Raw genomic sequence first — 13603 nt, forward strand, 5'->3', positions numbered from 1 at the left:
AAGAATGACCGCCGCACCGCACCGGCCGAAGTCAAGTGGTGGGCGGCGATGAGTTCTGATCTGCGAATACTGCGCTGCCGATCGCATTGTCCATAACTGAACTGAACTGCCATTCCGCGGCGCGATCTGTTGTGTAAACAATTAAGATTTGTTGCGCGGCTGCTGAACCGCCTCACCTCGTGCGTCGCGCATCGCATCAGCCAACCAGCAGATAGCTTCTGATATGTGGCGGAGAGCTTCTGTTGTTTCGGAACTGAACTGATGATTGCGTAATCGAACCACGCTGCCTCTGATGGCATGGCCGACTGCGACATAAGATTGCAATGGAGGAAGCTACTCGCGCGGTTGCGGTCGATGCTGGTCGCTACGGTCGCTACTCAACTCATGCATATGAGGAGGAAGCGGTTTAGATGGCGGGTCGGAGAGACAGGGAGATCAAGTGACCGACGATGACGAGAGTCGTCAAATTGAGGCCAAGGTGAGATGATATTACTGACTGGGGAAGATTGCTGCTTTCTGGGCCAGAGAACTGATTAGAATAGATAACCGATTGGACACGCACGGGCAGCAGTGGGAAGCAGCGTCGAGATTGCAGCGCAATATGATACAGTGCCGCAGTTGTTGGACGCCATTTTAATAAGTGGTTGAATGTGGAATCAAGATTCTAAAAATAATGTTTGGTTTCGGTAGGAGATAACTTTCAAAGCCATCTTTAATAGTTGGAGGAAAGGAATACGTGCTCAGTAACGCAACCCTAACGTTATCTACAAACTCACATGACTGTCTAAATTCACACCGCTTCGCGTGTCGAGTTCGAAGGCCAAGCCGAGCATCAACCTAAACTCAATTATTGATTCATATTTGGGGAGTTTGGTCGTAAAAAAGCACACACAACAAATCACCGAACAACAGTCGTACGGACAAAGCAAAACATGTGCTCGACGCTTACCTCGCGAGTAGTCAAACAGTCAAAGTCCGGATAACGCTATGCTCGCTGGTCGAAGCAACCGGTGCCGTGTGCTGGTGACGCCGCAACGATAACACAGTCGTCCAAACTTCTCACTTCCGCAGCCAATGCCTAGCCTACTGTGATGTGTTCTACTGTTACATCGGCACCACAGCCCAGCTCGTTGTAATCTGATAACCGAGCGTCACTAAACACCCCTCGCGCACTATCTGTCTGTACATATAGAGGTATCTCGCCGGAATACTTCCACTATAATTGGATAATCGCAAGTCGCTAAACGAACGCACAATGAATCGCGACGCGACGCTAACGGCGGCGGATACGCGATACACACTTTTATCGAGCCAACAACAATAAGAACAACGCTTGCTTGGACTAAATAGTTTAACAACACCTCATATCATCACGCTGCGGCGTAAACGAATGCGGCGTGCTCTGCTCAGTCGATTCGATGCGGTGGCGACAACAAAAATCCTGATGGCAAATTGGACGCGATTCACCATTAGTAGTGTATGGTGTGTGATGATGATATATTTAAACGTCCACCACCTCTAGTTGTTTGTAGGTACTCGTACGGTGGCGTTCGACTGCGGACGCCGAACGGCGACAGTCGCATACGTAGGTACACTCAGCGAAAAAAAACTAGCGAAATTCATCGAAATACCTTATGAAAATTTGCTATAACTAATTCTTATGGATGACATAAGAATACCTTATGAAATTTGATCGTGCTTGCTATGACAAATTTCATAAGATAGACTTATGAAAAGAACAAAAAAATCTTAAAATAATGCAGACTGGATTCGATCCATGGACGTCGGGATCACCGAGCCCGTGTTTTATCCACACGGCTACCGACGCTTGAGAATACCATGTTGCTAAACATGAATAAAAGCCACGCTGTGAGACGATTTTACGTCATAGAGTGATCTTATGAAATTCATCCGAATCATTATGAATCATTTAAAGGCCGTTTCATAAGTTGGGCCTTATGGAAATCTTAAGGTTATTTGGCTGAGTGTACACATAAGTTGGGCCTTATGGAAATCTTAAGGTTATTTGGCTGAGTGTACACTCAGCCAAATAACCTTAAGATTTCCATAAGGCCCAACTTATGAAACGGCCTTTAAATGATTCATAATGATTCGGATGAATTTCATAAGATCACTCTATGACGTAAAATCGTCTCACAGCGTGGCTTTTATTCATGTTTAGCAACATGGTATTCTCAAGCGTCGGTAGCCGTGTGGATAAAACACGGGCTCGGTGATCCCGACGTCCATGGATCGAATCCAGTCTGCATTATTTTAAGATTTTTTTGTTCTTTTCATAAGTCTATCTTATGAAATTTGTCATAGCAAGCACGATCAAATTTCATAAGGTATTCTTATGTCATCCATAAGAATTAGTTATAGCAAATTTTCATAAGGTATTTCGATGAATTTCGCTAGTTTTTTTTCGCTGAGTGTAGGTATACAAACAACTCCGCACGGTTAGAATTACAACGCGAAAACCGCGACGCTAATCGAGCCAAGCAGGCCGTGCCGGCGCGATAGTTGACCGAACGAAGAAGGCGTCGTCGCGTCGATTGCAATTAGGTACCGCGATACACACACATGTATGTAATGTGAGAAAATGGTCCGAATGTCTTGTTCCCACGTTTTACGGTTCCGATGTTATATAAAAAAAATCCAATTGGAACAGAGTCTACTTCTAAGCATAGTGAGCACTTCCACAATTATTAACTGAATGCTCCTTCTACTAATTGACCAATGAGGATGCTGCTCAAGCCGTGAGCAAGGGTTCTAAGGAACTCCTGGAGAAAATCCCTGAGGAACTCATGGAGGAGATCCCTGAGGAACTCCTGGAGGAATTCCTTGAGGAGCTCCTGGAGGAATACCCTGAGGAATTCCCTGAGGAACTTCTGGAGGAATTCCCTGAGGAACTCCTGGAGGTATTCCCTGAGGAACTCCTGGAGGAATTCCCTGAGGAACTCCTGGAGGAATTCCCTGAGGAACTCCTGGAGGAATTCCCTGAGGAACTCCTGGAGGAATTCCCTGAGGAACTCCTGGAGGTATTCCCTGAGGAACTCCTGGAGGAATTCCCTGAGGAACTCCTGGAGGAATTCCCTGAGGAACTCCTGGAGGAATTCCCTGAGGAACTCCTGGAGGAATTCCCTGAGGAACTCCTGGAGGAATTCCCTGAGGAACTCCTGGAGGAATTCCCTGAGGAACTCCTGGAGGAATTCCCTGAGGAACTCCTGGAGGAATTCCCTGAGGAACTCCTGGAGGAATTCCCTGAGGAACTCCTGGAGGAATTCCCTGAGGAACTCCTGGAGGAATTCCCTGAGGAACTCCTGGAGGAATTCCCTGAGGAACTCCTGGAGGAATTCTCTGGGGAACTCCTGGACGAATTCCATGAGGAACTCCTGGAGGAATTCCCTGAGAAATTCTTGGAGGAGTTCCTTGAGGAACTCCTGGAAGCATTCCCTGAGAAACTCCTGGAAGAATTCTCTGGGAAACTCCTGGAGGAATTCCCTGAGGAACTCCTGGAGGAATTCCCTGAAGAACTCCTGGAGGAAATCCCTGAGGAACTCCTGGAGGAATTCCCTGAGGAACTCCTGGAGGAATTACCTGAGGAACTACTGGAAGAATTCCCTAATGAACTCCTGGAGGAATTCCCTGATGAACTCCTGGATGAATTCCCTGATGAACTCCTGGAGGAATTCCCTGATGAACTCCTGGAGGAATTCCCTGATGAACTCCTGGAGGAATTCCCTGATGAACTCCTGGAGGAATTCCCTGATGAACTCCTGGAGGAATTCCTTGATGAACTCCTGAAGGAATTCCCTGATGAACTCCTGGAGGAATTCCCTGATGAACTCCTGGAGGAATTCCCTGGGAACTCCTGGAGGAATTCCCTGGGAACTCCTGGAGGAACTCCTGGAGGAACTCCTGGAGAAATTCCCTGAAGAACTCCTGGAGGAGTTCCCTGAGGATCTCCTGGCGGAATTCCCTGAGGAACTCCTGGAGGAATTCTATAAAGAACTCCTGGAGGAATTCCCTGAGGAACTCCTAGAGGAATTCCCTGAGGAACTCCTGGAGAAATTCCCTGAGAAACTCCTGGAGGAATTCCCTGGGAACTCCTGGATGAATTCCCTGGGAACTCCTGGAGGAGTTCCTTGAGGAACTTCTGGAGGAATTCCCTGAGGAACTCCTGGAGGAATTCTATAAAGAACTCCTGGAGGAATTCCCTGAGGAACTCCTAGACGAATTCCCTGAGGAACTCCTGGACGAATTCCCTGAGAAACTCCTATAGGAATTCCCTGAGGAACTCCTAAAGGAATTCCCTGAGAAACTCCTGGAGGAATTCCCTGGAAACTCCTGGAGGAATTCCCTGGGAACTCCTGGAGGAGTTCCTTGAGGAACTCCTGAAGGAGTTCCTTGAGGAACTCCTGGAGGAATTCCCTGAGGAACTCCTGGAGGAATTCCCTGAAGAACTCATGGAGGCATTCCCTGAGAAACTCCTGGAGGAATTCCCTGAGGAACTCCTGGAGGAGTTCCTTGAGGAACTCCTGAAGGAGTTCCTTGAGGAACTCCTGGAGGAATTCCCTGAGGAACTCCTGGAGGAATTCCCTGAAGAACTCATGGAGGCATTCCCTGAGAAACTCCTGGAGGAATTCCCTGAGGAACTCCTGGAGGAATTCCCTGAGGAACTCCTGGAGGAATTCCCTGAGGAACTCCTGGAGGAATTCCCTGAGGAACTCCTGGAGGAATTCCCTGAGGAATTCCTGGAGGAATTCCCTGAGGAATTCCTGGAGGAATTCCCTGAAGAACTGCTGGAACTCTTGGAGGAATTTCCTGAAGAATTCCTGGAGGAATTCCCTGAAGAACTCCTGGAGGAATTCCCTGAAGAACTCCTGGAGGAATCCCTGAAGAACTCCTGGAGGAATTCCCTGAAGAACTCCTGGAAGAATTCCCTGAGGAACTCCTGGAGGAATTTCCTGAAGAACTCCTGGAGGAATTTCCTGAAGAACTCCTGGAGGAATTTCCTGAAGAACTCCTGGAAGAATTCCCTGAGGAACTCCTGGAGGAATTCCTTGAGGAACTCCTGGAGGAATTCCCTGAGGAACTCCTGGAGGAATTCCCTGAAGAACTCCTGGAGGAGTTTCCTGAGGATCTGGAGGATCCTGGAGGAATTCCCTGAAGAACTGCTGGAACTCTTGGAGGAATTTCCTGAAGAATTCCTGGAGGAATTCCCTGAAGAACTCCTGGAGGAATTCCCTGAGGAACTCCTGGAGGAATTCCCTGAAGAACTCCTGGAGGAATTCCCTGAAGAACTCATGGAGGCATTCCCTGAGAAACTCCTGGAGGAATTCCCTGAGGAACTCCTGGAGGAATTCCCTGAGGAACTCCTGAAGGAGTTCCTTGAGGAACTCCTGGAGGAATTCCTTGAGGAACTCCTGGAGGAATTCCCTGAGGAACTCCTGGAGGAACTCCTGGAGGAATTCCCTGGGAACTCCTGGAGGAACTCCTGGAGGATCTCCTGGCGGAATTCCCTGAGGAACTCCTGGAGGAATTCTATAAAGAACTCCTGGAGGAATTCCCTGAGGAACTCCTAGAGGAATTCCCTGAGGAACTCCTGGAGAAATTCCCTGAGAAACTCCTGGAGGAATTCCCTGGGAACTCCTGGATGAATTCCCTGAGGAACTCCTGGAGGAGTTCCTTGAGGAACTTCTGGAGGAATTCCCTGAGGAACTCCTAGAGGAATTCCCTGAGGAACTCCTGGAGGAATTCCCTGAGGAACTCCTGGAGGAATTCCCTGAAGAACTCATGGAGGCATTCCCTGAGAAACTCCTGGAGGAATTCCCTGAGGAACTCCTGGAGGAATTCTATAAAGAACTCCTGGAGGAATTCCCTGAGGAACTCCTGGACGAATTCCCTGAGGAACTCCTGGACGAATTCCCTGAGAAACTCCTAGAAGAATTCCCGTTTACGGTTCCTACGAATTCCCTGAGGAACTCCTGGAGGAATTCCCTAATGAACTCCTGGAGGAATTCCCTGATGAACTCCTGGAGGAATTCCCTGTTGAACTCCTGGAGGAATTCCCTGAAGAACTCCTGGGGAATTCCCTGAGGAACTCCTGGAAGTATTCCCTGAGGAACTCCTGGAGGAATTCCCTGAGGAACTCCTGGAGGAATTCCCTGAGGAACTCCTGGAGGAATTCCCTGAGGAACTCCTAAAGGAATTCCCTGAGAAACTCCTGGAGAAATTCCCTGGGAGCTCCTGGAGGAATTCCCTGGGAACTCCTGGAGGAGTTCCTTGAGGAACTCCTGAAGGAATTCCTTGAGGAACTCCTGAAGGAATTTCCTGAGGAACTCCTGGAGGAATTTCCTGAGGAACTCCTGGAGGAATTCCCTTAGGAACTCCTGGAGGAATTCCCTGAGGAACTCCTGGAGGAATTCCCTGAGCAACTCCTGGAGGAATTCCCTGAGAAACTCCTGGAGGAATTCCCTGAGAAACTCCTGGAGGAATTCCCTGAGGAACTCCTGGAGGAATTCCCTGAGGAACTCCTGGAGGAATTCCCTGAGGAACTCCTGGAGGAATTCCCTGAGGAACTCCTGGAGGAATTCCCTGAGGAACTCCTGGAGGAATTCCCTGAGGAACTCCTGGAGGAATTCCCTGAGGAACTCCTGGAGGAATTCCCTGAGGAACTCCTAGAAGAATTCTCTGAGGAACTCCTGAAGGAATTTCCTGAAGAATTTCTGGACGAATTTCCTGAAGAACTCCTGGAGGAAATCCCTGTGGAACTCCTGGAGGAATTCCCTGAGGAACTCTTGGAGGAATTCCCTGAGGAACTCCTGAAGGAATTCCCTGAGAAACTCCTGGAGGAATTCCCTGAGAACTCCTGGAGACATTCCCTGAGAACTCCTGGAGACATTCCCTGGGAACTCCTGGAGGAGTTCCTTGAGGAACTCCTGGAGGAGTTCCTTGAGGAACTCCTGGAGGAATTCTCTGAGGAACTCCTGGAGGAATTCCCTGAGGAACTCCTGGAGGAATTCCCTGAGGAACTCCTGGAGGAATTCCCTGAGGAACTCCTGGAGGAATTCCCTGAGGAACTCCTGGAGGAATTCCCTGAGGAACTCCTGGAGACATTCCCTGAGGAACCCCTGGAGGAATTCCCTGAGGAACTCCTGGAGGAATTCCTTGAGGAACTCCTAGAAGAATTCTCTGAGGAACTCCTGAAGGAATTTCCTGAAGAATTTCTGGACGAATTTCCTGAAGAACTCCTGGAGGAAATCCCTGAGGAACTCCTGGAAGAATTCCCTGAGGAACTCCTGGAGGAATTTCCTGAAGAACTCCTGGAGGAATTCCCTGAGGAATTCCCTGAGGAACTCCTGGAGGAATTCCCTGAGAAACTCCTGGAGGGATTCCCTGATGAACTCCTGGAGGAACTCCTGGAGGAATTCCCTGAAGAACTCCTGGAGGAGTTCCCTGAAGATCTCCTGGAGGAATTCCCTGAGGAACTCCTGGAGGAATTCTATAAAGAACTGCTGGAGGAATTTCCTGTGGAACTCCTGGAGGAATTCCCTGAGGAACTCCTGGAGGAATTCCCTGAGGAACTCCTGAAGGAATTCCTTGAGAAACTCCTGGAGGAATTCCCTGAGAACTCCTGGAGACATTCCCTGAGAACTCCTGGAGACATTCCCTGGGAACTCCTGGAGGAGTTCCTTGAGGAACTCCTGGAGGAATTCCCTGAGGAACTCCTGGAGGAATTCCCAGAGGAACTCCTGGAGGAATTCCCTGAGGAACTCCTGGAGGAATTCCCTGAGGAACTCCTGGAGGAATTCCCTGAGGAACTCCTGGAGGAATTCCCTGAGGAACTCCTGGAGGAATTCCCTGAGGAACTCCTGGAGGAATTCCCTGAGGAACTCCTGGAGGAATTCCCTGAGGAACTCCTGGAGGAATTCCCTGAGGAACTCCTGGAGGAATTCCCTGAGGAACTCCTGGAGGAATTCCCTGAGGAACTCCTGGAGGAATTCCCTGAAGAACTCCTGGAGGAGTTCCCTGAAGATCTCCTGGAGGAATTCCCTGAGGAACTCCTGGAGGAATTCTATAAAGAACTGCTGGAGAAATTCCCTGAGGAACTCCTGGAGGAATTCCCTGTGGAACTCCTGGAGGAATTCCCTGAGGAACTCCTGGAGGAATTCCCTGAGGAACTCCTGAAGGAATTCCCTGAGAAACTCCTGGAGGAATTCCCTGAGAACTCCTGGAGACATTCCCTGAGAACTCCTGGAGACATTCCCTGGGAACTCCTGGAGGAGTTCCTTGAGGAACTCCTGGAGGAATTCCCTGAGGAACTCCTGGAGGAATTCCCTGAGGAACTCCTGGAGGAATTCCCTGAGGAACTCCTGGAGGAATTCCCTGAGGAACTCCTGGAGGAATTCCCTGAGGAACTCCTGGAGGAATTCCCTGAGGAACTCCTGGAGGAATTCCCTGAGGAACTCCTGGAGGAATTCCCTGAGGAACTCCTGGAGGAATTCCCTGAGGAACTCCTGGAGGAATTCCCTGAGGAACTCCTGGAGGAATTCCCTGAGGAGCTCCTGGAGGAATTCCCTGAGGAACTCCTGGAGGAATTCCCTGAGGAACTCCTGGAGGAATTCCCTGAGGAACTCCTGGAGGAATTCCCTGAGGAACTCCTGGAGGAATTCCCTGAGGAACTCCTGGAGGAATTCCCTGAGGAACTCCTGGAGGAATTCCCTGAGGAACTCCTGGAAGAATTCCCTAATGAACTTCTGGAGGAATTCCCTGAGGAACTCCTGGAGGAATTCCCTGAGGAACTCCTGGAGGAATTCCCTGAGGAACTCCTGGAGGAATTCCCTGAGGAACTCCTGGAGGAATTCCCTGAGGAACTCCTGGAGGAATTCCCTGAGGAACTCCTGGAGGAATTCCCTGAGGAACTCCTGGAGGAATTCCCTGAGGAACTCCTGGAGGAATTCCCTGAGGAACTCCTGGAGGAATTCCCTGAGGAACTCCTGGAGGAATTCCCTGAGGAACTCCTGGAGGAATTCCCTGAGGAACTCCTGGAGGAATTCCCTGAGGAACTCCTGGAGGAATTCCCTGAGGAACTCCTGGAGGAATTCCCTGAGGAACTCCTGGAGGAATTCCCTGAGGAACTCCTGGAGGAATTCCCTGAGGAACTCCTGGAGGAATTCCCTGAGGAACTCCTGGAGGAATTCCCTGAGGAACTCCTGGAGGAATTCCCTGAGGAACTCCTGGAGGAGTTTCCTGAGGAACTCCTGGAGGAATTTCATAAAGAGCTCCTGGAGGAATTCCCTGAGGAACTCCTGGAGGAATTCTCTGAGGAACTCCTGGAGGAATTCCCTGGAAACTCCTGGAGGAATTTCCTGGAAACTTCTGGAGGAATTCCCTGGAAACTCCTAGAGGAATTCCCTGGAAACTCCTAGAAGAATTCCCTGAAGAACTCCTGGAGCAATTCCCTGATGAACTCCTGGAGGAATGCCCTGGGAACTCCTGGAGGAATTCCCTGGGAACTCCTGGAGGAATTCCCTGGGAACTCCTGGAGGAATTCCCTGGGAACTCCTGGAGGAATTCTACGTAAATATCTGGAGAATCGCCCTGGAAACTGTATGATTTTTTGTGGAACTCTTGTTAATATTCCCCTGGAGGAGTTCCCTGAAGATCTCCTGGAGGAATTCCCTGAGGAACTCCTGGAGGAATTCTATAAAGAACTGCTGGAGGAATTCCCTGAGGAACTCCTGGAGGAATTCCCTGTGGAACTCCTGGAGGAATTCCCTGAGGAACTCCTGGAGGAATTCCCTGAGGAACTCCTGAAGGAATTCCCTGAGAAACTCCTGGAGGAATTCCCTGAGAACTCCTGGAGACATTCCCTGAGAACTCCTGGAGACATTCCTGTAGAGAATAGGATTAATAGATTAAAGAAAAAACAACTAGTTCATGCATGGAGTCAATTTAGTTATCGTAGTAGCCAATAAATTGAAAATCATAGGAGCCCTGCGTAGGAAAATTTTATAATAAAATTAGTCTTAACAGTGAATTTGGAGAGACAAGTCGAAAAAAACAAAACCTCTCATTAATTACCAGATCTACAAGAAAATCCCTTTGCCTCGTGTGGTTCCCATTATCTGCCCGTTTATCGTCAAAATCATCGTTCAAGTGTCTGGTCCTCGTCCCGATTCATCTGGTGGTGGAGCAAATCCTGTCCCTGTTCGTCAAGGTTGCGACCCTGCCAGGTATCTGTTCCTGTCGATCAAGCCTGCTGTCCTGTCCGATCAAGCCCGCTGTCCTGCCCGGTATCCGTCCCTTTCCGTCCAACGATCAACCATCCCGTGTCGAAGATCAAGTCTGCTGTCCTGTCCGATCAAGCCCGCTGTCCTGCTCGGTATCCGTCCCTTTCCGTTCAACGATCAACCATCCCGTGTCGAAGATCAAGTCTGCTGTCTTGTCCGATCAAGTCGCTGTCCTGCCCGGTATTCGTCCCTTCCCGTTCAACGATCAACCATCAACCATCTCGTGTCGAAGATCAAGTCTGCTGTCTTGTCCGATCAAGCCCGCTCTCCTGCCCGGTATCCGTCCCTTTCCGTCCAACGATCAACCGTCAACCATCTCGTGTCGTCGATCAAGCTCGCTGTCCTGCCAGGTTGCCTATCTATCCGGCGGTCATCTGCCGGAAATCAAGCCTGTCCAGTAGATCCGGCCTCAGATACTGCCAATCCGGCAGTTACTTGTCCAACGTTCGGTGAGTCCGCTGACGGTCTAACTCTCTGGCTATGGAGGGTCACCACAATTCCCTGGGAACTCCTGGAGGAATTCCCTGAAGAACTCCTGGAAGAATTCCCTAATGAACTCCTGGAGGAATTCCCTGAGGAACTCCTGGAGGAATTACCTGAGGAACTCCTGGAGGAATTCCCTGAGGAACTCCTGGAGGAATTCCCTGAGGAACTCCTGGAGGAATTCCCTGAGGAACTCCTGGAGGAATTCCCTGAGGAACTCCTGGAGGAATTCCCTTAGGAACTCCTGGAGGAATTCCCTGAGGAACTCCTGGAGGAATTCCCTGAGGAACTCCTGGAGGAATTCCCTGAGGAACTCCTGGAGTAATTTCCTGCGGAACTCCTGGAGGAGTTTCCTGAGGAACTCCTGGAGGAATTTCATAAAGAGCTCCTGGAGGAATTCCCTGAGGAACTCCTGGAGGAATTCTCTGAGGAACTCCTGGAGAAATTCCCTGGAAACTCCTGGAGGAATTTCCTGGAAACTTCTGGAGGAATTCCCTGGAAACTCCTAGAGGAATTCCCTGGAAACTCCTAGAAGAATTCCCTGAAGAACTCCTGGAGCAATTCCCTGATGAACTCCTGGAGGAATGCCCTGGGAACTCCTGGAGGAATTCCCTGGGAACTCCTGGAGGAATTCCCTGGGAACTCCTGGAGGAATTCCCTGGGAACTCCTGGAGGAATTCTACGTAAATATCTGGAGAATCGCCCTGGAAACTGTATGATTTTTTGTGGAACTCTTGTTAATATTCCCGTGGAACTCCGGAAGGAAGTCATCTTGCTATATTTCTTGATATAGAGCGCAGTGTGAACGTAGCATAACTCCGACGCTTGCACAAGCTCTGCTGCCTATATTCCGAGCTCCAACCAGGCCCGTCCATCTCCGAGTTCCTTCTTCGTGTTATCTTCCGGATTACTGTTTCTGTCGCCAAGCTCTCGTCTAGATGCGATTCCTAATTACTCGTCTTTTAAGCTCCTTCCGTGAAGACGAGTTATCAAGTTTACCTGTATCGTTCATATAGAAACAGTTTCGGGGTCAAACGATCCGGACTGCCGTTTACTTGGTGAAACGAAGTCCTTGGTGTATCCTGGATTCAAATGCGACAACTTTCGAGCTCTGGCAGGGTCGAAAACCGGATGCCAGCAAGGTGCTTTCGGCTGTCCAACGTTCGTGAATACTGCAAAGGAACGCTGCAAAAAGCTCGATGTGAAGGCCTGGAAGGGGATCTTTGTGAGGTACACGCATAATAGCCACCGAGTGTGGGATCCTGTAGAAGAATAGTCAATACGCGAGATGTGGATTGCATTGAACGATGCGGTCGTGAAGAGCAACTGAAAACCTCGTACGAGCGCTTTCGGCAAGGTTCCAGTGATTCGTGAAACGCTGCCAGAAGAGAAGAATACGATTGAGCCGGTGGCTGAAGCATCAGCTAAAACGCTGTCTGTTATAGCAATACGGAAGGAAGACCGAGGTAGCAATAACAACTCGAGTATGCGGGTTCACTCTGAATGCGATGGATTTTGTGGATAAACTTCCAAGTACTGTTACTGATGCCAAGAAGCGGGACGTTTGGAGTAAGTGGAAAGCTGCCATGCGAGATGAGATGGACTCCCATTCCAGAAATGGAACGTTGAGGTTGACGAAGCTGCCTCCGGGTAAACAATACGTTAGTGTTTCAGATCAAGCGGGAACTAAACAGAGAGCCTTTACATGGCGTGTAGTCTGAGGAGTTCGACCGAGCGGACAGTCAGGTGTGCTGGGAACATTTGTTTTTTTTTTATTTATTTATTTTTGATTGACGGCAAATCAATAAATAAAAAATCGATGAGCGATTCGACGGTTTCTTCCTTGGTGTCTTCATGCAACGGCTTGGGTTTACACGACACGCGGAGGACCCATGTTAGTACTGAAAGAAGGTTGAACAGGGCACCATGTAAATACTTGATCGTGTACGTGGATGACGTGACTTTGCTGGATGGAGCAATTTTGAAGATTATGGAAACGGTGAAGCGGCATCTGAGTTCATGCTGGTCGACGGAGGTGATTGGAAGAGCTTTCTCGGGACGCGTATAGAATGTGAAGTGGAAGAAAGGATAATAAAGATCAGCCAGAAGCGGTTCTTGCAAGATTTGCGCCGAAGATTTGACATGGAGGAGTGCAAGTCTGTCTCCACTCCCAAGGAGATGCGGAGAAGAAACGGACGAAGTACCTATCGGTACAGAGAGCTGGTGGGTTGTTTGACGTACGTGTCGTTGCCGACGGATTGTGCAATACAAGCAACTCCAGACCAGTGCCTCATGTACCAAAACGACACCGCATCATCAGCTACGCTAGAAGTGTTCACCGATGTGGATTGGGCGAAACATACTTCCGATTACTGGTATATAAGTGGCGGTGTCTTCAATGTATTAGAATGTACTGTAAGTACGCGAGTACGCGGAGTACGCGAAAGCACGTTACGCTCTCATCTACTGAATCGAACCTTAAGGCCTTCTGCAACGCAGCTTGTCATCAGATGTTGATGGTATTTTATCCTCGAAGTCGAACATCAGCAAGGACCTGAAGCAGACCTTGTTGACACTTCGTAAGTCAACGATGGCGGGCATGCAGTCTATGGTACCATGGGGTAAACTCATAGCAACTGCGGCTGCAGCAGAGCACGTGTTGCTGAAGTCTACCCAGGCGGGTATCACACCGGGTTCGCCAGACGCTTATACCCGCAAGGGAAGGAGCTACCAGGCAGCGCTTGCAAGACCAGGAAGCTGTTAACTCTTAGAGTGAACGACAGTAATGCCAGAAATTCGGACAGCTGGGAATGATGGGCCTT

At 49.5% G+C, this 13603-nt stretch overlaps 1 protein-coding gene across 2 annotated transcripts in view; it reads right to left on the reverse strand.

The window, feature by feature from the left end:
* Nucleotides 1-13603, reverse strand: part of LOC109426169 (forkhead box protein O3) — a 200144-nt gene that overhangs the window by 173757 nt on the left and 12784 nt on the right. Inside the window, exon 1 of one of the 2 annotated variants that reach the window (XM_029866251.2) lies at nucleotides 950-1396. The exons of the other annotated variant lie outside the window; for it this stretch is intronic. The gene's annotated coding sequence lies outside the window, so the exon portion shown is untranslated. Of the gene's footprint in view, nucleotides 1-949; nucleotides 1397-13603 lie in introns of those variants that run through there. 2 annotated transcript variants of the gene reach the window in all.

Source organism: Aedes albopictus, chromosome 3, assembly GCF_035046485.1.
Source record: "Aedes albopictus strain Foshan chromosome 3, AalbF5, whole genome shotgun sequence".
Taxonomy (NCBI): domain Eukaryota; kingdom Metazoa; phylum Arthropoda; class Insecta; order Diptera; family Culicidae; genus Aedes; species Aedes albopictus.